Here is a 25,464-nt window from a genome sequence, read left to right on the forward strand (position 1 = left end):
AACGCTAGGAAATCGATCAATGATTGCCGCTAAAAATGTCACATGCCAAATCTAGTTGAGGTGGTGAACACATAGCGCTTTTGAAAACGGAAACTGAAATAACCAAGAGAGCATTCTCACCAAATGTGAAAAAAAGTTGTTATATGGATTTGAATAATTGTTTTGAATTCTTAGAATTTTGTGCCATAGGTTTCATGTGTGGGTTTTTGTGTTAGAAGAGCAAGTACCCAATTATCAATTGTTTTAGAGAAATTAAAGATTTTTAATTGATGCGTCTGTGACCAGAGCTAGGGACAACAAAGAGGTACGGATATTTAAAATAAAATGGTGGCTAATGGTGGAATATAGTCAATTAGTTTAATATCATAAATTGCTCAACTTTTGTCATAAAGTCACTTTTTGAATTACATCACTGTGAAAAGACGGTGCAGAATGGATTAATTTAATTTTAAATACGAGTGGGCACGAATGGCGCCGTTGTGAATCCCCTAAATTCGAACCAAAGAAAATTTAGTTATCTTTCAAACGAGAATTAAGGAAGCAAGAACTCAATAACTGTGTTTCAAAGTTAATTACTAAGTCGTCATTCGAAATGTTTAACTTTCAGAAAGTCGCACAGTTTGTTGTTATTATTCATTTCAAAGAAGACAAAATGTTTTAGAATTAACTTTCTTCTAACTAACTCGAAAAAAAGACGTCATATTATAAAATGAAAAAGACATAAAGACAACATATTGTATTAATAAATAAAATGAGTTCTTGAATGAAAATACCTTGCATACGTTCAAATGAAAGTTAGGGGAAAAAATATATTATAACACTCGAAAAAAAGTTTTAGAATTGATGCTATCTATTAAGCAATAAAAAAAATTACTTATTATGACTTTAAATGAAAATTAAATTGAATAAAATGGATAAACTTTCCTGAGCTAAATAGAATATTTAGCCACTTAAAATATTTGATTATTAAATAAATAATCCCAGCCGTAATACATTACTTGATAAGGAAACTTCATTCGCTTCCAAAATATACAGCAAATCACTTTTGTTTCTCCTCAATTATGTCTGGCAAGTCTTGAAAATGGGCACCTGTTTTTGAGCTCTTGAAATATGGCGACTATCATATCCAATTTGTAGATTTTTGAAGTGAATGAAGTTTTTTAATCGAGTAATATTTTATTGTTTCTTCGAAAATAGTTAACCACAACTTCTCGTAACACAAACTTTTGGCCGCTCTTAATTAAAATGTGTTACATAGCCTAAAGCTATCACCTTTTTCTAGTTGAGCAATTTCCTTATTCTAAGCAAACGTTCTTTCTAATTTATCTTGTCCAAACTTAGACAATATAGTAAGACTTTTCAAATGATCTTCAAAACATAACTTTTAATTTTATCTAAATATACAGTATTTGTGCAATATGATTCGTCGAAAATCGGTATAACAATATAGCCACAAGATTAGGCAACGTTTTAGTCATCATTCTTTCAGTCAATCATACTAAATTCTTGTACTATCGACTCCAAAATAATTAAATAAATCTGATAGATATTCCCTAACAGTAAACTTTCATATATATTACATCCGATCAAGTATAAATATGGAAAAAAATAAGGAAAAACTGGAAAAGTTTGTTAAAGTAGTAGTTAATGATAATACAGATATAATCTAATTTGGCCATCACCTTCATTGTCATAATTTTCATTCGAAAATTACAGTAAAACAACTGCCAATCCAATTAACAGTAAAATTTACGTTTAGGAACATTTAACTACATTTACTAGTTGTAAACCGTTTACAACTAATATGGTTAAAAAAACGTCAATACAAAACTATACGGTATTGTAACCATTTTTTTTTGTAACCAAACCAACTAGCATGGTTTCAAATACGTATAATTAAAACGTGACAGAGCAACGGAGTAAGGTTATATCAAGGTCTTTGTTGGGTAAAAGACACAGGAGTTATGTTGCGGTTTGTCAAGTGAACCGTGAAATTTGGATAATTAGTTTATCTGGTGGTGCCATCTATCGTGAAAATTAGGAAATGTTAGACTAATTTTGTGTTTGGCAGCTCTTAGGTGCTGCCATCCATGCGTGAATGAGTGTTTCGCATTCTAGTAGTCCAGAAGCTCAAATTGACATTTTACTCTTCGTGTGTTGAAGGAATGGAAGAAATATCGAGGTTTCAACTTTGGGATCTGAATCCGCGTTTAGCCGGTCATGAAATAGATAACCCCTCTTGGCTAAAGTTTGCACCCAAATGCATTGAACTAAGTGACATTATAAGGTGTCAACCATACACTTATTAATATGCTTGATTCTCATAGGTTGTAGAGCCTAATAGGTGCAGAAAAAATTCTGGTTGTTCTACCGTATTAAGTAAAAACAGTCAATAAACAGTTTTTCTTACGTTAAATAGCTTAATTATCATCTTTTTTATGGTTATTTCACTGATTTTGATGAATGTGGTAGAATGACAATGAAATGAATTATTAATTAACAATAGTTTTCGAGAAATTTCTAACAGTGTTCTCTGAGGTGAGCATCTCGAATTTATAGAGAGAAAAAGTAGTATAAAAAATGGAATAACCAAAACATTGCAATTAAGGCGTGTGATTACTGCATTTTATTTTATTCTAACATAGCAGTCTTTGTTTAGAGAAAAGAGTTTGCCTTCTTTAGCAAAACATTGTATCATACCTTCTTGGTGCCCTAGTTACCCCTTCTCTTTTTGCCCGACATAGTTTAAAGCACTCTTTGATCAGCTTACGCACAGCGTGCAATGATGCTTAATTTTGACGCAATATTGCAGCTAGATCTTACGCAAATTAACTCTTCATTTAAATCAAGATGAATATGCCAAATAAATATTCTTTAAAAACCAAAGCCATTTGATTACTGGTGCAAAAGAATTAATAAAATTAATGCACTATCTTATAACGCTTTATTAATTAATTCTAAAACAAATTTGTTTTTAAGCAGATTTCTTGATGAAGTAAAGATCAATTCAGTTTCCTAAATGTGCAAATAAATGTTTTATAAAAATTGCAAATTCCAATTTTGTTGCATAGAAATATTTAAACTTCATTTAGTTGGAGTTTCTGTCGTTAAAAAATCGATATAATGAAAGAACTATAATGAAAGAATTTATGCTGCGTCATACAGAGTCTCAAGAAATCATTAAAAAAGTATACATTAAAGGTGGAGATAACGCATATGACTTGCAAAATAGATATTTTAATCGAAAATAAAATAAAAAATAATTAGTTTTTTAAACATCTCATAACGCAAATGAATTACAAAATAGCTATTTTTATCGCAAATAAAATAAAAAATTCATTGTTTAAACATCTGATAATGCACATGAAATACAAAATAGCTATTTTTATCGCAAATAAAATAAAAAAAATTATTGTTTAAACATCTGATAATCAAAATTTTAATCAATATTCAAGACATATGTGAGGGAATAAAAAAATGACAGACGGTGAATTATCGATTTAAATACATTTCTATACCATCAAAATATTTCCCGATTTCATTATAAATTACAAGGAGATATTACCAGTTGTTCATCAGCATGTAACAAATAAGCAATTTCATGGAAGGTGACCAACTGAAGATTACACGGAAGCAACGTTCCAATTACGAAGCTGCAAGTTCATTTTATATTCTGTCTTCAGTGGTTGCTTAAATAAGAGGTATTTCATTTGCAGCAATTAGCCTAAGGTTTCCACCTAATGATTTTGAAAGTACCGCCCTAATTTTGAACAGAATTTTCATCCTCATTTGAATTGATCCACAATCCTCTCAGTGTGCATTTTAATCTTCGATGCAAGATGCTTAAACGATTAAACGATAGTGGAAGCAATATATTGGTATATTTTTCTAACGATGTATTGGACTAGACTAAGATTTAACCAATTATATACTGTCAAAATTTCGAGCAATATTAAGAATTGCACGATTTATGAATTAATTTATAAAAAATACTTATATATAGTAACATGCCATTAATAGGCGTTGCATATTTTTCAGCCTTTTCAATATTAATGAAATCACGCTTTATTCTCTTTTACATTAAATCTTTTCCTCAGACAAACAATACAAAAGAAATCAAATTCTATAAATGGATATATTTTTCTTTTACTGGTTATATATTTTCATAAATATTCAAAATATATATTAAAGTCTTTTTCTCCGAAGAACAATGTAGCGGAAATCAAACTCTATAAATAGATTTTTTTTTTACTGGTTATATATTTTCATAAAAATTCAAAATATCTATTAAAATCTTTTCCTCAGAAAAACAATGTAGTGAAAATCAAATTCTACAAATGCATTTTTTTTTCTTTTACTGATTATCATTGTCATAAATATTCAAAATATCTATTAAAATATTTTCCTTAAAAGAACAATTTCGCGGATATCAAATAACATAAATATATTTTTTTTCCTTTACTAATTATATATTTTCATAAATCTTCAAACTACCTAAAAAATCTTTTCCACGGAAAAACAATGTACAAACAATTCTATAAATGGAAACAATTCTATAAATAGATATTTTTTTTCTTTTATTGGTTACATATTTTCAGAAATATTCCTGAGCATTATAATGGTTATTATATTTTTTTTACTTCAGTAAAATAGTCGTTATTGTTTTTCCTTTACCAATACATTTAAATTTTCTAAATTTCTAAATTTTGAAATTGCTAGTGCGCATTATTATATTCGTAATTACGATGTAACTATGAAAACAAATAATATAATTCTCAGATTCAATTCAGATTCTAAAATATGTATATTAAGAACGGTCATAACGGAACACCTTATATAACTCTCAGATTGAAATTAGATTCCAAAAATATATATTAAGGATGGTCATAGCAGAACAACTTTGTATTGCACAGATCCCAANGATACCAAATCATCCAATTTGTTCAAACCTCACACTTTGTGACCCTTTGAACCTATTGGGTTATTGTTATCCCACATTAGCATTGTACTACCACTTTCCTTAACGATCACATTCCCCTTCAATTTAATTAATTTACCTTTTATACATTTCGGCCTTAATTATATTTATTATGACATTTCAATCATCTTACTATTTTTAATCATGACTATATCCAATTACTAGTACATATACCAAATATTCCAATCTATTAATACAATTCATAAATTTACGTTACATTATACGCACCAAATAATATTTTTATTTAACTCTTACATGAACTCACGCTTTATTCTCTTTTACGTTAAATCTTTTCCTCAGAAAAACAATACAAAAGAAATCAAATTCTGTAAATGGATATATTTTTCCTTTACTGGTTATATATTTTCATAAATATTCAAAATATATATTAAAGTCTTTTTCTCCGAAGAACAATGTAGCGGAAATTAAACTCTATAAGTAGAATTTTTTTCTTTTACTGGTTATATATTTTCATAAATATTCAAAATATCTATTAAAATCTTTTCCTCAGAAAAACAGTGTAGTGAAAATCAAATTCTACAAATACATTTTTTTTCTTTTACTGATTATCATTGTATAAATATTCAAAATATCTATTAAAATCCTTTCCTTAAAAAAACCATGTGGTGGATAACAAATGCCTTAAATAGATATTTTTTTTTCTTTTACTAATTATATATTTTCATAAATCTTCAAACTATCTTTTAAAATCTTTTCCTCAGAAAAACAATACATGAGAAATCAAATTCTATAAATGGATATATTTTTCTTTTACTGGTTATACATTTTCATAAATATTCAAAATATCTATTAAAGTCTTTTCCTCCGAAGAACAATGTAGTGGAAATCAAACTCTATAAACAGATTCTTTTTTCTTTTACTGGTTATATATTTTCATAAATATTCAAAATATCTATTGAAATATTTTCCTTAACAAAACAATGTTGCGAATATCAAAAGACGTAAATAGATATTTTTTTTCCTTTACTAATTATATATTTTCATAAATCTTCAAACTATCTAATAAAATCTTTTCCACGGAAAAACAATGTAGAGAAAATAAAATTCTATAAATAGATATTTTTTTTATTTTATTGGTTACATATTTTCAGAAATATTCCTGAGCAATATAATGGTTATTATATTTTTTTACTTCAGTAAAATAGTCGTTATTGTTTTTCCTTTACCAACACATTTAAATTTTCCAAATTTCTAAATTTTCTAATTGTTAATGAGCATTATTATATTCGCAACTATGAAGACAAATAATATAATTCTCAGATTCAATTCAGATTCTAAAATATGTATAATAAGAACGGTCATAACGGAACACCTTATATAACTCTCAGATTAAAATTAGATTCCAAAAATATATATTAAGGACGGTCATAGCAGAATAACTTTGTATTGCACAGATCCCAATCTGTTTCTAAATATATGTATAGAACAGCAATAACAGGGCACCCTATGTAATTCTTTTATTCAAATCAGATTCTAAAAATATACATTAAGAATGATCATAACAGAACGCCTCATATAGTTCTCAGATTCTAAAAATATGTATTAGGAACGGTTATAATAGAACACCCTATATATGAACCAACCTTAAGCACTTATTAAATGCTTAGTTGTATCTTCAGCTCATTATTCTACTCTATTTACTTACGGTTAAAAAAGCGTCGGTATTTATAGTTTTTCTTTTTTTATTGAAGGAAGCTAAAAGTATAACACAAAAATTACATGGTTTATTTTTCGTACAAAATATTCTAAAGGTACTGAGCTAAAGGTTCTTTTTCTTGGCATCCAAGAATAAGGAGTAAAAGTCTGTCAATGAATATTAACGCCCCCGATAAATTGTAGTGACATTTCAATTGGCTTGTTTGTGAAACTTTCCCTAGAGAAAAAAGCTTCTTAAATATTTCCTGCTTTTAAAAAAAATCGGTGCCATTCCTTATAAAGTGTTATCTAAAATAAAAATAGAACCTGGAAGTCTAAAAGAAAATTGGAATAAAGATTGATTTCCTTTCATGAATTTTTAAGACTTTTTTAACAATTCTTCAAGTTTAGGAATTGACCTATTTGTTTAGAAAATCAGATGAAATATCACTGCTTCATTTAAATGATTTTATCGTTATCTCTTTTTATGTTTCAAGCCACACATATAATTTATAACTAATGATACAATGAGGTATATATCGTTTTTAAAATATTTAAAATTGCTAGCGAAAAAGCAGATGAATCATAGTTTAAATTAGCGGAACAAATTCTGATAATTTGAGTTAAACTGACTAAATGATATTTCTGATCATCATACCAATTAGAGACAATTCCGTGGTCTCTGTGGATACACGATACGGATCCAATACCAATCTCCCTATACATGATTCAAATACCAATAATTATAGAAATATTTCGAAATATTTCCCGTCTTTAAGCAAAAATAATAACTGTCCCTTCTCTAAACAAAAATATTATGACCGTAAATCTGCGTTTCTTCATTTTCAATCGTTTCTGTGTTTCTTCACCTCAATTTGATGAAATATTTAATGTCGTATGAATATTAAAATCAAACTTTTCAACGTACCTGTTTGTATTTGATTAGAATATAGTAAATAAATCTTAAATAAGGGCCACGATTGTAAAGGTTAATAAATAATTTGCCAAAATTAGCAATTTTCACTGTTCATTAGAGTCGGAAATTAAAAAGGTAACGATGAAGTGACGCCTGCTGGACAGAAGTGGAGAATACAATGAAGATGAATTTTAAAAGGACAAGGAATAGGCAGACCAAATCATCCCATTTTTTGAGCAGTCGCTGCCTGATTCACTAAACATTTTACGATTATGTAATCATCCTGTTGGAATTCCAGCAGGTATTTCCAGCAGGATCATGTACAGCATCCTGCTGGAACCACTATCGCGCTTTTTGCTAAGCGACCTGAACATTGCTTTTTTCAACAAATGGATGAGCAGTGTTAGGCCTTTCTTCTTTCCTCTCATATCTATGAATTCGGCCCCCTTATACTTTTCTCAGGGAATACCGAAAAAAATATCACGTGCAAGACACCCCTTTCTTTTACCTGACGACAATGTCACTCAAATAAGCGTAGCAGCTGCAGACAATAGTAAAATTTCAAGAATTATCTAATATCTGCGTGATTTACTCTCTTATCGATGTGAAACCAGTATTACCGCTTGCGATATATATACAAATGACCTCTTTGTTTTCCTACTCTACATAAGTGAAAATCAGTTTGGGAGATCTTATTTCCTCTTACATATATAAACATATTCTTTGTTATAGTCTGTATAACCATGATACATCATTCAAAGTACATTCCATTATCTTTATCGAAATTTTGCTTTACTATATGTAATCAACAGTCAGAATTTTTACCTTTTAATACAGCGAAACACATTTTATAATGAGAGTGGCGAAAAATTTCTGGTAAAATCACCATTCTGCATCGTAATGGTAAAAAAAACGCAATTCTGATTACTGAAACCAAATATACAGTATTGCAACCATTCGTTTGCTTATTTTTTCATTCATATGGTAACGGTTAACCTGAAATTTACAGTTCTTATTTCCACACATTAATTAAAAAATGCAAAACTGAAGCGTAAATTTTACCAAATAAATGACTTTTAAGCCATTTTCTAACGCATCATGGAAAAATTACCAAATTTTACCACATTCACCAAGTTTTCATTACCGTTCACCTTAATTTAGAAAAGAAACAAAGTCAAGAATGTAATAATAGCAGTACAGATAAATACCGTTAATTTAGGGATGCAAAATTATTTATATGAAAACAATTTGTGATCGCAACGAACTATAGAGGGCGTTGCTGTATGAGACGAATTCCTGCGATTTCCGTAACAACAGTCATTCAGTTGCTCTGGAAATGTCTTCAATGTAGCATTGTAACGTTCCTTCTTTATTGTGGCTTATTAAATTTAAAAAAGAAAAATTTTTGACATTCCTTCTCTTGCAAGCGAAAACAAAATGGTATCTCTTTTTTTTAGCGAAGGAACATCCAAAACACATCGGAAAAATATTTGTAAATAAACAGAAAAAAAGTTTATCTTCTTAACTGTATCTTCTTAGGTTTTAACTCTAATGAGTTAAAACCTAATGCCTGAGAAATAGTCTTGCTAAATTTAAAGATATAGCATGAAAGGCCTATTTAAACTTTACATTCCATAGTTTTAAGAATAATATTACTTCAAACATTAAAATATGCAAAAAGTATGCAAAAGCTCATAATTTTATAAAAATTAATTTTGCAGAAAAAGTTTTTTGACAACAATTTTTATCAAAAAAATTTAAGTTTCAATTAAAATCATTATTTATAAACTAAAAAAAGTAAAATAAAGAATGCTTACGACACATAGAAGCGATTCTAAAAATACCTCACATTAAAAAAAAACTTTCATGTTTCTTTCTGTTTGTTTTTATTCATAATCGGACGTAGAAAACTATTCTATAGAAAATTACCATCAAATAAAAAAAAATTATTCACAAGTAAAATTTTTTATTATAAAAATTGTAACACTTACCTGCTTTATAAATCCGGAGAATTCCAAAATGATTTGTTCTTCGTTTGGAAACTTTATTTTTAAACAATATATACATGCCAGCATTATCCCTTCATTACTTTAGGATGGCATACCACACAATAAAATTTCATAATTGCAAGATCTCGATATGAATTTCAATATGTAATTTAAAAACAGAATAGCTGAATTCTAGTAGAAATTTATCACTCAAAATTAAAAAATACTTACCAAGAAAACGATTAAAAAAATTTAATAATCAACATAAATGATATTATTTCAAGTAATTCCGATGATTCTTTATTGTTGTTTTCCGAATAATATAGATTCAAAAATATATACTATTCTAAAACTATTACAGTTCTGCCCGTTCTGAAATCATATTTATCAATTGGAATAAAGTAAGAAATGTTGACTTCGCTTTAATTTGTAATGAATTGAAGATTTAAAAAAAATGGATTTTACCGTAATACACACATCTGTAACAGTATGGAAGTTATCGTTTGCAAGTTTGTTGATAATAGAAAGGTAAAAACTATTGAGAAATTTCTTCAAATGTTGAGTGCGGTCTGTTTCTGAAAGATTTACCAATGTACTGTGTCGTTTTTTCAAGTTCTTCTGCCTTTTCCTTAGGGAAATTTTGCTTCTTACTTGATCCTAAGAAAATGGCGTCCGACTTTGCCAATGATTATGATAGAACTAAATGCCTGATATTTTCAGTCTCCGCTAGAGGGCGTACTCAAGCGTTGTGATCGCGAATACCTTTATGATTTATACCAATTTTATGCTGATGATAACCAAACAAATCAGAAAATTTATGTGAGAAATGTAGATCATATCATGTGATTTTTCGACAAATAAGAAATGCAATGACAGTAATGGAAAACTGCGACACAATCATTAAATTTTTATATATAGTAAGATAATTCTCTATTGGTTAAGATGGTATAATCCTTTTTCAGTTTTAAAAGAGACCTTAAGTATAATTTTTACACAGAAATTAGTATTTATAAAACTTCTTTTGTTCAAAAATTGCTGTATGATTTAGATTTACTTTAAATATATAAAAGAAAACGCACGTTAAATTTGTATCTACACATATATTAAATTTGACGAATGAAATTCTAACGGTTATTTATAATTTTTATTCTTCATAATCATTGACAAATATGTAAATTGAAAGTTCGAAAACGCCTACTTTGGTTTAATTAGTTTTAGTTTGACGTCAAGAAGGTGAAAATAAAACATCGGTGCAATATTCTGACACTTCAAATGATGGTGGCTGGCTTATGGTAAATAAAGTAATTTTCAAAACATGGAAGAATATTCTGTCAAATATTGAATATGTTATTAAAAGCCAAGATAATAAAGTCGCCAAAGTTACCCTGCCCATGATTGGGTGTCTCCTTCTGGTCATGTTTAACAAAGATCTTAAATTACATGAGATGTCTCATGTAAGAAGACATATTATTGGTCAATAAATGGATGGGTTTCAGTTTCACGGTAGTGAAAACTATAATGAAACTGTCTCAAGGAAAAATATTTTCTCCAAACTTTTGTTGAGAGTTTATAAAAGACGAAAGTGTATTTTATTTAATGAAGTACTAAAAAGTAAGCTCACTAAATTTAATAAATTCCTATTTATTACTTCCTTTTTAGTATTTTATTATTATTATTCATATGTTTGAAAATATGTTTCGACATTGATCTATTTTGCACAATGATTTTATTCTAATTTAAACTTTATGTTTATCAATGGGCCATGGAAGTCTAGTAGTGGTTAGAGACTCGAACTCTGTCCCAGATCGACCGGAGTTCGACGCCGCTGAGACCTACCTCGTACATGCGAATGAAGTATAAGAAGCATAAGATGTATACCTCAAGTATATGTGCTCATAAAATCTGTGGAATCTAAAGTCCTGTGATTGGTCACTGAACAGTACCATATAACCATGTATACAGGAAATTTTGGAATGAATGAAGAATGAAGAATTAAACAAAGAAAAATAATGGACATATGNAATTTTTACTGCCTGGTACAAATAAATACTTGAAACATAAATAAGCCTAAAAACCTAATCCATTAATCATTGTAGTCCTGATACTAATCCAACTAGAATAACCCAATAAGTGAAATACTTATCTGAACTAATTGTATAATAGTGATAAGTTGGTTATTTAGTCCGTGTTGCCGATTTGAAATTTTATATATATATATATATATATATTTGATACTGAAGTCAGTAATATGCGTAAAGGCATAAGAAAACAAAGTCGAGATTTTTAATTTTTGTTTTTTGTATTTTTTTGTTCAGATTGATTTTTATTTTTAATTTTTTTTATCTTTTATTCTTTACTTCATTGGCTTTTGGAATGCTTCTACACCGTTTTTTTTTTTTAATTGATTACGATGAAAATTAAATACGAAATTTCAACAATTACTGCAAAAACAAGATATATATTTTTTTTAGCAAACAAAAAAAAATTGAAACTATTGAACAACTTGCGTAACAAGCAATGAAAAAACCACGTAAACCACCCTCGGTTCGCCCGACTTCTACGGTATTCTAACCCATGATTCATCTACCTTTTACTTTACCTCAACTCACAGCCTTGTAATGTTATATCTAATCCAGAAGACAAGGAAATTGTGTATAGCAAGTCTTCGTAGAGGATTTTTTTTCAAGGAACAAAACCGCATTTGCGTCGCATGGAAAAGAAAACCACGAAAAGTTCAACGACAAGGGCACTCGAGCTCCTGATTCTCCTTCCGCTGAAGATATTTCACCACAGCACAGTGGTCGGGTTGAGCAGAATTCCTCCATCACTACTATTCAAACCTGTGTTCCCAATTAAGGTGGTAGACAAAAATTAAATCATTTCAGAAAAGGGATTCGCATAATTTCTTTGGTGACAATTCCTTTCTTGACAATACAAACTAGTTTGGATTCAAAATAATTTTTCAAACATGCATAATACAACGTAATATTTTATATTGAAATTTTCTTTATAAATAAGTATTTTTAATGTAACTTATTAGTTTTTTTATTAGTTAATGTTCTCTTTTTCTAATGATAGTTAATGATAGATAGTTAACAGTGTATAGAAAGTGTGTTATTAGTGGCATAGTTATTATTAGTAAATCGCCTTTTGTCGTTAATGATAATCAGATTAATCGAAAAAAAATAAAGTAGGGATATGTGTCACATTGCTGTTTTTTTACTCTTGCCCCGTATTCACAACACTAATGTTTCTTTCAATATACTCTAATCGAATATTTTTGCAATAATAACCACAGATTATTCATTATGAAGAAATAAAATTTGTACTTCATTAAAAAATTTACTATTCTGAAAAATGAAGAATTATTTTCCTTAGATTAACGAACTAATAAAGAATTAAAGGAACTGCGCTAAAATTACAGTAATTACAGAGCATGAGTTACAGTAATCTCAAAACTCAACGCATATCATTTTTATCCTTATTAATTTAAATTGGACAGCTTTCTATTGCCACCTTAAACGGCTCTAAAAATTTTAATAGAGAGATTTTGCATAAAATTTTCTTTAAGTTTAGCATAACTGCCAAACTTGAATTTTACCCCTTAGCAACATTGCGATTAGTAATAAAATTTTCGCGAATCTGAAGTGATGCTCAAATAGCACCAATATAGCTGAAATAACATCAATATAGCTAAAATAACATCAATATAGCTCCAAATGGTGACAAATGAGTTGTGTATCTCAAACAGTACCAATATAGCTCAAAAAGCATCAATGTAGCACAAATTTTTGCGAATGCGTAGGGAAACTCAATAGCACCAATATAGATCAAATAGCATTAATAAAGCCCGAAGTTTTCATGAATGCGTTATGAAGCTCAAATATAATCAATATAACTTAAAAAGCGTAACACTTAGCGAAATTTCTTTCAATGTTAATAATGTTAATAATCAATGTTAATAACTTCAACCCAACAAAGATCAGAATCCTAACATGTTTTGTATATGTTACACTGTTACAAATTTCTCGGAAAAATGGCTACAAATTATTCAATCGTTATTTTACCATATTCGACTATAACAGTCAAGCTTGCATAAAAGAAAATTGGTACTTAAACTATCAATTGTGAGAAAAATCCTTTATTGACCGCTTTCACCAAATTCTGTAAAAAATCAGATTTGTATCAGGACCAACTAAGCCCACAGCCAATGAAAATCGAGTGAAAGCTGTTATCTAAACCATGTAATAGGAATTCATATATTTAGTTTCCATCATAGTATGCCTAACACAATAGCGGGAGCCAAATAATCTTATAATTTATAATAACCAAACAATTTAAGTATGCGGTGAACACCTTACATACTTTAGCCTAGAGGATTAATCTGGCAACCTCATGACCGGTTGGACGTGAGTTCAAATCCCAGGGTTGACACCTCAATATTTTCACCATTACTTCAGCACAAAAGGAGTTTCCAGTGTCCAGGACTATAGGAATAGGAAATTCTCATTCACGCATATATTCTAGCACCACAGAGATTCTTAGCTCAAAAAACTCAAGTATTTACCATCTCTCAAGATAAATGACATCCTATGGTGCCTTTGACAAAACACAACTCAACCACAACCTAATTCCATTATCCATTAGCTAACAGAAAGCCCAATACTAGAAAATTCCTAAGAACAGTTAGTTTTTATTTTTACGGTTTAAAACTTAGCTAGTTGTAAATGATTATACACTGAAGAGCCAAAAAAACTGGTATACCTGCCTAATATCGTGTAGGGTACCCGCGAGCACGCAGAAGTGCCGCAACACTACGTGGCATGGATTCGATCAATGTGTGAAGTAGTGCTGGAGATAATTGACACCATGAATCCTGCAGGGCTGTCCATAAGTGGGAGTAAGAGGGGGCGGGGATATCTTCCGAACATCACGTTGGACGGCATCCCAAATATATTCAATAAAGTTCATGCCTGGGGATTTTACTGGCCAGCGGCACTCTTCTGAATTTAGACACTTCCGCTGGCCACCAAAATCCCCAGACATGAACTTTATTGAACATATTTGGGATGCCTTCCAACGTGATGTTCAGAAGATATCCCCACCCCCTCTTACTCCCACTGGTTTATGGACAGCCCTGCAGGATTCATGGTGTCAATTATCTCCAGCACTACTTCACACATTGATCGAATCCATGCCACGTCGTGTTGCGGCTCTTCTGCGTGCTCGCGGGTACCCTACACGATATTAGGCAGGTATACCAGTTTTTTTGGCTCTTCAGTGTAAGACCATGTAGTTTTGTATTCATTTTTTTCTTACCGTACCAGTTGCAAACAATTTCAATCCCGTCAAGGCAAAAAATAATTTAAACCGTAAACTTCACGGTTTATTGGATGGACAGACTGCTAGCTGTTATTTTACCTTGATTTTGTAATAAAAATTCTAACAGTGTGTAAATAGGTGTTAACCTAATACATTTAATTTTAGTAAAAATATTCATAATTTGTTAATATCAAATTTTCTACACATAATGAGTGCAAATAATGAATAACATTTAATACAATACTGAATCATCTTTACACTTTGGTTACTATGCGAATTACTCTTAGTATACTTTAAAACATTACTTTTAATAAGACATTGTAACGGAAATTTCTCTTAGTGAAAAATACTAAATTACATAGCAAGCTAATACATTTTAAAATTAAATACATTAATTTAATAAAGCGTACATAGTATTTGCATAAAATATGCATAAGTGATGTTTAATTTTAAGTAGACAGATAAGATAAATTCGCGTCAAAATTTTAGCTTGAAACAATTATTCCAGACTACATGATTAATTATTCTCGCCGGAACATAATTTACATTAAATAAAATTTAACAAGACTTGATTAATTATAACTCATATTGACACATTAAATTAATAAATTTATCACAGGTAAAGACTTGCATTAATTTTACTAACAAATTTTAAACATTTCGGGAGCAAATTTTAACGCTGAATTGACAGCTAAAATAGATTAGTGTTTCTCAATCTAATATGCCTCCGGCCATAAATGTAAGCAATTTAATAGCTAACAATTATAACTTGGTATTTAATATAGTAGGAAATACTGCTTTGCCAAGCAAAAAAACGAATTAAATACTTGGCAAAAACTAAATTGTTAATTAAGTTTGTCCTACTTTTAATTGGAAAACGAAATAACAGATGCATAAGCCTAGTTGAAGAAGAAAATGAGCTTAATTTATAAAAAAAAAAGTTGTTGTTAACTTTATTGAAAGATGTAGAAACAAAATAAGTATCTGAATTATAGAAATATTTTTTCCATGTGATAAGGAATAAAACTGTTTTGTCTAAAAAATTTTATTAAATTAAGTTGTTAAACATTATAAATTAAAACATAAATTAAATTATCAAACATTAAAGATTAAACTATTCAATATTAAATTAATTTCAATATTATTTTAAAATTAGCTTACAAAAAACAAAAAAATTTGAATTTGTCAAATTATAAAAATAAACTGGATTTTTTTAAGAAATTCTCCAAAGATATAAAATGTTGTTCGACAAAGAAATAAATAGAGATGAAAATCTTCATTTCGAGATTTGTGAGAGCATTCGAAAAGACAGCTAAATGTACATGGTGTTCTCTGGTGTTCACCCTTCATATGTATTTTTAAAATCCAAGTCAAATAGAAAGTAAAATAATAAGCATATTATGATTTGATATTTAAGCAAGAAATAAACAACAAACAATATCAAAATCAATCATAATTGAGGAAGACTGGTTAAGAAACATCAAAGCTAGATTGATTATCGGATTTAAGTTAAACAATCACTCTAACAATCGCTTTCCAATTCCTGTTTCCATCATTACTGAAACAGTTTTACTGTTTCATTCCCATAACGTTAGTCCCGTCCTTTCCTGAACTTAAGGCTGTATATTTTCCTGCATTATAACGCAAGTTTTTTTCTTGCTCTCAGGACAAGAATGTTTCAGTACAATTTGGCTAAGTATAAACACGTCCTTTTCGTTAATGATTTTTCAAATTTTTACAACGATTTAGTTTCTTTCCTTTCCCGCTTAAATAACCATTTGTATTCCCAAATGTGCATTATTTTTATTTCTTTTTGACACGAATTCTGTTAATAAATGTTAAAGGCGTTGATCTAGAAATATCTTGTACAAAACGACAAAAAAAAAAAAAAAANAAAAAAAAAAAAAAAAAAAAAAAAAAAAAAAAAAAAAAAAAAAAAAAAAAAAAAACGGAGCACTCACATAAATTTTTTGATCTAATGATCTTCACGTTCTACGACTAATTCTTAAGAGTTCGAGGGAGTGATCTCAAATATGCAAATTAATAAGTGCAGACGATATTTTAAGTTCAGTTCAGAATCAGACACAAAACAGATCAGTCACAGACGCAGAATCACAGATCAAAATCAGACACAGAATCCATTCAGAATCAAACACAAAAACGTACTTTCTCTGAATAAACATCCCTTTATTTTGACGGATTCAGATTTTTAAACCCCAGATAATTAGAGATCCCAGACAACTAAGATTCGATCTCAGGAACTATTCGACCTACTTACTCAAATTTTGTATGTTGCTATGTAAAATTATCTTAAAATGCTGCAAAAAATTTCATACCTTGCAATTAAAAACATTTTCGACCATTATTGAAAAAATAATAAATATTTACTAAGAGCTGTTTCTTACATGGCATTATGTTTGGATAATTTCATAATTGAGTGTAGAAAATTTTCTATTCACTTAAAAAGTTCTCCAGGTATGGCAAAATGCAACAAAAGTAAAATTAACATTAAGGGGTCAAATCTTTGAAGCTCCCTCCTGACCAAACTGTTGGGACCATATTTCCCAGATTTTGGCTACATATTTTTTTGATTAGAAATCCGAATCATGCAAAAAAAAGGTATGTTTAATCAGAGAAAGTACGTTTTTGTGTCTGATTTCACAATTTAAAATATCGTCTGCACTTATTAATTAGCATATTTGATGTCACCCCCTCCAGCCATTAAGATTGAGTCCTAGAACCTGAAGATCAGATCATTGGATCAAAAATCATTCAAGGTTGTCCGTTTTGTATTTTGCGAACTGTACATTAGAAATACCGTCTTGTACAAATTGTTTTATAATTTACTCACAAAAAAAAGCATTTGCATCCGTTCAACCGAAATAAAGGCTTAATCGAAATGATTTAGGCATAAAAATAAGCTAAGATTACCATAAATAATATAAAAATTGATTTATTAAACTGGTAAAATAAAAAAAGTATTTAATTTAGTTTTTGGAATTTATTAGTTTACCGTGATTGCATTATTTACGATTGACGCAATATAGTAGTTCAACTACTCATTCCATCCAATCCAGTTAAAAAATAAAAATTTATAAAATATATTTTCACAAATTAACCTGATAATTGGCATTTAATAAAAGAATTTTCGTGAAACCTAAAACTAATCGCACATTATTAAAAAATAATTTTGAAGAAAAGTATATTATTTTATTTACCGTTTATTTAGCGTAATTTTCCGTCAAAAGATATGAGAAAGTAAAAACATTCCCTATAGTTTGAGATAAGTCTATTACTGTCCGTTTTTTACCTCAAGACTTGCTGTATAATACCGAGTGATTAACGTATCTTGAGTCCGTGCACCATTACCGTTTGACGCAATATTGCTCATTCCAACTTTAGTAATTTTAGATTTTATTCAATTTCAGCTTTATTCAATTCAACTCCATCAAAATTTTTAATCTTTTTTAAATTGAAATTCTATTTGTTATTTAAATTCTGTTAGTTAAAACTGCTACTTCCGTCAAAAATTTTCTTTAAGAGATAAGACTTCTTTATCATTTATGACATTAATCAGAAATCTTACATATTTTCGTCAAGACTTATTATAGTATATAATAGTAATTTCCTTACCTTCTATACATAATGCTGTTACCATTTTACGATGTATAGCCCATTTCAGCTTTTGGCACATTACATTTGACATTGAATACTTAAATCCAATTCAACTCAATCAAAACTTGTAGTACTTTTGAATTGAAATCCTTTCATAAAAGTGCTGTCTGAAAAATATTGAATGTGTTATGTAAAATGTTAAAAAATTAAACTAAATATACTTCACAAATTATTTTTATTTTCTTAACTATAATACCACTTTTGAAATCAACTACATTAATAAGAACCATAAGAAAGCACACAAAAGTTGAAGTCTTAAAAATTCAAATAAAAATAATTCAAATAAGTCATTCCTCTATTAATTAAATAACACTACTCCATTTAAAAGTGAACTAGTTACGAACTGTTTAAACTGAAGAGAAAAAATTGAAACAAAATATTAAACATGAACTCATCTTAAGGAATTTTATTTTTCAAAACCTTCGCTTCATCAAAAATCCTCAGCAGTTTGACACTGCGTTACAAGAGGTGCTCCAAAAGCATTCAAGATCAAACTTTGAGGAGAATTGAGAATGTGCTTACTTAGTGAAAAATTAAGATGCCGAAGGGCAAGTAAATAAATAAATTTTCATATGTCTGCATTTTGTCATTTTTCTGAAGGAGGGGAAAATACTATTTTAAACTTCTATCTAAAGGTTAGAAGAAAGAATAAAATCAATATTCATAAAAAGACATTTTATCGACTTAATCTAGGAAAAATGCATTGATTATCTTAATGCAGTTTCTTAATGCAGATTAATGTTCTTAATGCAGAGAAGATTATATTAGATGCAGAGAAGATTATATTAATGCAGAGAAGATTATATTAGAAACTGCATTAATAGATTAATGCAGTTTCTAATAAAAATTTCATTTCTGAAACTGAGTTTTTTTTGTATTTGATGAATACCCTCCTCTTGTAGTTTGTAACTCATAAAAAAAAAACTATTTTGCCAACTATTGAGGCTTCATATCGGAAAACTATTTAAAACATTTTCATTCATGGAAGAACAAGCGCTAAACCTCTTATAATTAGCCCGATGTTAAAGAAATTTCTGATTGTTGGAAATCTGATTTATGATTCTTTTATAATCATCGATGGTTATCTTTCTTTGGTTTGTGATTTGCAATCCAGTAACAAAGACAAGGGAACATCGTTATCGAGTATTTTATTTTATAACCGTCGTTGAACAGCAGACTCAATTTTGAGTTTACGACTACCAATGTTCAACTGCACAGCCTTGTCATTTTGAACTCAATCCAGAAGAGAAGCGACCTCCTGGATCAAGTATTGGGAAAAATTTGCTTTGGTGGAGGACTTTTTACTGGAACTAACCCGCCTTTGCGTTACATGGAGAGAGAAACCACGAAAACCTCCCAAGGTTAGATTGAACGTAAGATGGCTCTAACCCATGAGCCGTCAGCCATTGAGGATATTTTGCATCAGCTCTGTGGTCGGTGCGAGCCAAGTGTGGAATTCATATCAACCTGCCATCGCTGGGATTCCAACCCAGATCACCTCAGTAGGGGGCTAGTGATCTATTCCCTAAGCCACACGGCTCATTATCAAGTATTGTGGCAAAGCGGTTTTATTAAGATAATTATTCAATTTATTTTCGTTGTTTGAAATCAGGAAAACATCTTACAATCAGCCCGATGAAAATAAGATTCAACTTGCGATTCATCTATTAACGTCGATAAACATTACCTTTGTATTCTTGTAGTCTGTTGCCAAATTCATAAGACATAAAAACTCCCTTGTCTTGTATTAACTCATTGTGAGTTTTATCGGAAAACATTGTCAATGCGGTTGCATCATGCCAGAAAAAAAATTACGAAACGAAAACGAACGGAAAAAAAGCCCGACAGTAAAACAATTTATAATTCACCATATTTCACGCTACGAAGCTAATTAAAATCTTCTCTTATGTTTTGTTGTCCTTAATCTAGTAGGAAAAAAACAAGTAAACTGTATGGTGAAGTATTGATAAAAGCGGTCTTTTTGGAGATTTTTAAATTTAATTTAATTGCACACAAAAAACGCAAAAATCTCTTACTACTAGCCTGATGACTGTAGCCGTATGATCCACCTATTATCGACTATACTAGCCTTATGATCTTTCTATTATCAACTATACTAGCCTGATAATCCATCTATTATCGACTGTAGCAGCCATATGATCAGTCTATTATCGATGATAAGTACGCTCCTTTGTGTTTTTGTAATTGGCTACCGAATTCACAAGACGAGAAAACTGCTGTGTCAAGCATTGACACAACGAACTATTATGGAAAGAATTTTATTACTTTTTCGCAATATGGTAAAACTACTAAAGCCTCTAAGAGTAATAACAATCGTTATTAAATTTATGATTCGCCTATTATAGTGAATAAACATCTTCCTCTGAAGCCTTGCGATCGAATTCATGAAACTAGGAAACTCTTGTGCGAAGCATTGATGCTGCAAATTCTTATTCAAAAAAAATATTCCGTATTCGTAATGTAAAAAAACTACAAAAACCTCTTTCTGTAAGATTGGTAACAGTTGGACTTAAATTTATGATTTGCCTGTTATAGTGGATGGATATATTTTTCTAAATTCTTGCTATCTAATTGATAAGACGAAAACATTCCTATGCTATACGTTGATGCAGCGAACTCGAATTGAAAAAAATTTATCCCATTTGCGCAATATGGAAAACTCCAGAAACCTTTCTTCTGTAAAATTGACAATAGGTGGAATTTAAGTTTATGATTCGCCAATTGTAGTGGATGCACATCTTTCTCTGAATTCTGGGGCAAATAACGAGGTTAAGAGATCTAATTGGGAGATCTTATGCGTAATGTAAAACCCAAATTCTGAATTCTGGGGCAAGTAACGAGGTTAAGGGATCTAATTGGGAGATCTTATGCGTAATATAAAACCCAAATTCTGTAGTAGTTATATCTATGGTAATAAGAATTTTTCTTGTATTTTCAATCTACTATTGATATTTTTCCAGTTTTTTGTGAAAAAAAAGATTTAATTGATTTTTGAAGTTACTGAAATAAATCATATTTGATATATGCTTTGCATATTTTGGTCGAAATTAATAATAAGTAATGCAGATGAGTATTCATGATCATTGATTTATCAGGTAAAGATGCAGTGAGTCAAAAACTTGAGCAAAATTGTTCAAAAATAGTCTTTTTCAAAATAAATTCTTCTTTATTGAATAAGAAGGCTTATTTAGAGCGATGAAACGAGCAAAATGGAACATAGAGTGTAAAAACATGAATAATGTAATTAAGAAAGACAGATGATCGTTTCAGCAAACTAAGAAGTACTATATTCAGTGACGAAACACAGACTAAAGATTACAGAAAAGATAAGACAAACAACGTTTTTTTGTACACAAACATAACCACTACAGTTTTAAAGCTAAGCAGTTCACCTAACTAAATGCAGTTAACTTGTTCCCACTCTGCAAAGGAAAACGCAAAGTTTAAGTATATATTTTCATATCTCAATTTGTTTCTTTAAATTTAAAACTAATTTGCATTTACCTTTGATATTTACTTAAAGCGAAACAAAAACTAGATTTTATTTCTCTGAAACTTTCACACGTCAAGAAATGTTGTACCGCTGCTTTCTTAAGGATTATGTATACATACGCTTAAAGTACTGTCATTTTATGAGCGTATGAATTGCTAACACTGCCGAACATAAGTTGCTAAAATTTTAAATTAATCCTTACGGGATTTTGCTTTTTATGATTTTGACTTTTACTTAGCTTTCTTTTATGTATCCTTGTATTCTTGTTTTGACTTAAGTAATAAAACTTTCTTTTTTCTCGTTTATACTTAAGTTTCGTTTCCTCGAAGGGAAATTGTCACATCACATTCTTAGTTTCAGAAAGATGTTTCGATTTTTCTCCTCTTACGTACGCTTGGGAAAACTAAAAAGAAACTTACCTAAAATCTTTCCATTTAATAAGGAGTTATAAGCATGGAAAATAGCATTACAATTACAAAAGTTTTCGTTTTCGCGTGTATTATATTTCAATTGTTTTAAGATATAATTTAAAGACCTTTTAGTAATATAATGGTGATTTTCTTTGTTAAAAATGACGTTTTCGTATGAAATTGATGCTTAATATTGTTTTCATATAGGTATTTCATTATTTTTATGTGAATTTTAAAAAAATTGGCAGCTTAATTTACAGACTTACCTTATCGCCACCATAGATTAATTGTTTTTTTAATCGAAATTGTTCTCAAATCACTCTGTTGAATAATTTAAATTTCTCTCTTGCACTTTTCATATTCATAAAAAGCATTTGTAGGATATTAAGGAATAAGCTCAAGGCAACTGCTTTCCAGATATGAAAAGCATAACATTATCAAAACTGAAAGGTCACAGTAAAACTAAGACTCTCCGGTTACACCTCTAAGAAAACTGTGAACTTAGGATTAAAGGTGTTTTAAAATCAAAATCAAATGTAATCAATACAAAAATAAGCAACTAAGGATCTACTCAGGGCTAAAGAGAATAGAAGGGCTAATTCACTCCTTAGAAGTAACTCTCGCCGCGCCAAAGCTCCGACTTTCGCCTGCGACGTCACTGTGGCAGAAAGCTTGCGTTCTTTTACTCCATGAACGAAGCGTTCGGTCTAACTAGCTTTAACTAATATTGGAGCATTCCTTTTAGCGACATATTCCAAGACATACTTTGCTTCCTATAATAATTTTTTTTTAGTTTTGTGAAGTGAATTACAGAAATTTAAAATTATTTATGAAATGCCAGTTTGTGCGATTGCAACTTACAAAAATTCTGATAGAAACACAAAAGGAAAATGTATAATTTTCCACGTATTCCCTAAAGTAAATAAGCAACTATGTAAAGAATGGCATCAACATTGCAAACGAAATTACCCAGTTAATATTAAATATGAACGAATATGCAGCAAACATTTCTTAAAGCAAGATTATGAAGATGATATGAGAAATCGTTTGTTTGGATTGCCGATTAGAATGATTTTAAAATTTCTCTAACTCTACCAAGTGCTAATAGAATAAAACAGCAATACACTTATGCGCTTATTTTGCATTTCAAAACTTTTATAAGAATTCGCCATCCAAATTGAAATCGCCCAGCTACTTCAAGAAAAAATAAAGAAAAGATTAAAAAATGCATAAGTCAAATAAAATAAAAACTTAAAGGAAAAGTATAGATAATTAATAGTTAATATTCTCCTAGTTTCATAACGTAGTTTTTAATGCAGTTATTCTAAATATTTATTATTTCTTTAATTGTAATATAATTATTTTTTAATGTAATTATATTCTTTTAAACTTAAATATCTATAACCAATTGTAAAATTTCTAATATTTTTATGAACCTAAATTATTATTTTGTTAGAATAATTAGCGTTTAAGGTTGTTGTTTCCTAATGATTAGGTATAAACAAATTGCCATTAACAGTATATTTTAAAATAAAGATTCTAAATTTAACATAACTTTACAAGTTCTTCTTATCGAACAATATGTAACTAAAAAAGTGTCGATAGATGCAAAAACAAATTTAATAATGAAAGTTAAAACTGAAAATTTTAAAATTAAGAACTTATAGCGTCATTTACGACAGCTAGTAATTTAATATTTTGGCCAAGAAAATTTTTTAAAACTATGTTTTTGAAAGGAAATAATATATTAATTGCATGAAGTTTGAAAGCTAATATCAGAAAAAAGTTGAACTTATTTTTACAGAGAAGAGAATGATACAAAGTTTTCATAATATCTTTGCTTGCGGTCTCCGAGATCTGTGTGCAGCATGAGAAGGGAATCGTAGTTTCAGCTCTAAAAGCGGAATGAACTAGCCCTTCTATTCTCTTTAGACCTGGGATCTAGTAATTTCCAGATCTTAATTTTGAAACGTCATATTATATAATTCAATAATATAAAGGATCTACTACTAACAACTAATTTCCTGACTTCTTTTCAAAACTTCATACTACATGATCTAACGATATGAACTAAGGATATACTACTAATACCTAATTTCCTGATCTCACTTTGAATCTTCATACTACATATTTTAATGATATAAAGGATCTACTACTAACAACTAATTTTCTGACTTCTTTTCAAAACTTCATACTACATGATCTAGCGATTTGAACTAAGGATCTACTACTACTGTCTAATTTCCTGATCTCACTCAGAAACTTCATATTACATATTTCACATGAATCATCGTTTTCATTTAAAGCAAGATTTATTCAAATATGGCAAAAAAATAATGCATAATTTTTTTTTAAATGAAATTTGAATTAACCATCGTGCAGGTCTAAAATTAACTGAACGGTGTAAACTTCGTGACGAATCCGGTCATATCGCTGGTTCAAAGTTAAAACGACACTTCTGCACTCACTTCTCATGTTATTTGAATGAGAAGTGAGTGCAGAAGTGTCGTTTTAACTTTGAACCAGCGATATGATCTAGTGCAAAAACATCGGTTCGGATATTCTTGCTACTCGTAAACTTGACCTAAGGGACCTCGGATAAGGAAACTCTTTTAGTTCGATTTCTAAAAAAGAATTTAAGCTGAACCAGTTAAACGTTTCACTATTCTATAAAAGAAGCAAAGGATTTCTTATTTTGCAGTTCGTTCTCTTGTTTGTACCGAGCCGTGAAATAAAAAATAAAAACATTTTCCGTTCAAGTGAAATAAAAACTTAAAAATAAGATTTCATTGAAATTTCCTAAATCCGAGACAATTTAATCTATTTTATTCAATTTTCATATTTTGACACATAAAACTGCGAAGTTTTATGAGAAATGCAGCACATAATTATACGATTCAAAACTTTTCGACATTCATTAGAATTAAATAATAAAAATTACTTATTAATTCCAGTAAATTATTTTTTTACGTTTAAAAACATTTAGATAAATGAGTTTTATAGTT

This window comes from Parasteatoda tepidariorum, chromosome 8, assembly GCF_043381705.1.
Source record: "Parasteatoda tepidariorum isolate YZ-2023 chromosome 8, CAS_Ptep_4.0, whole genome shotgun sequence".
Taxonomy (NCBI): domain Eukaryota; kingdom Metazoa; phylum Arthropoda; class Arachnida; order Araneae; family Theridiidae; genus Parasteatoda; species Parasteatoda tepidariorum.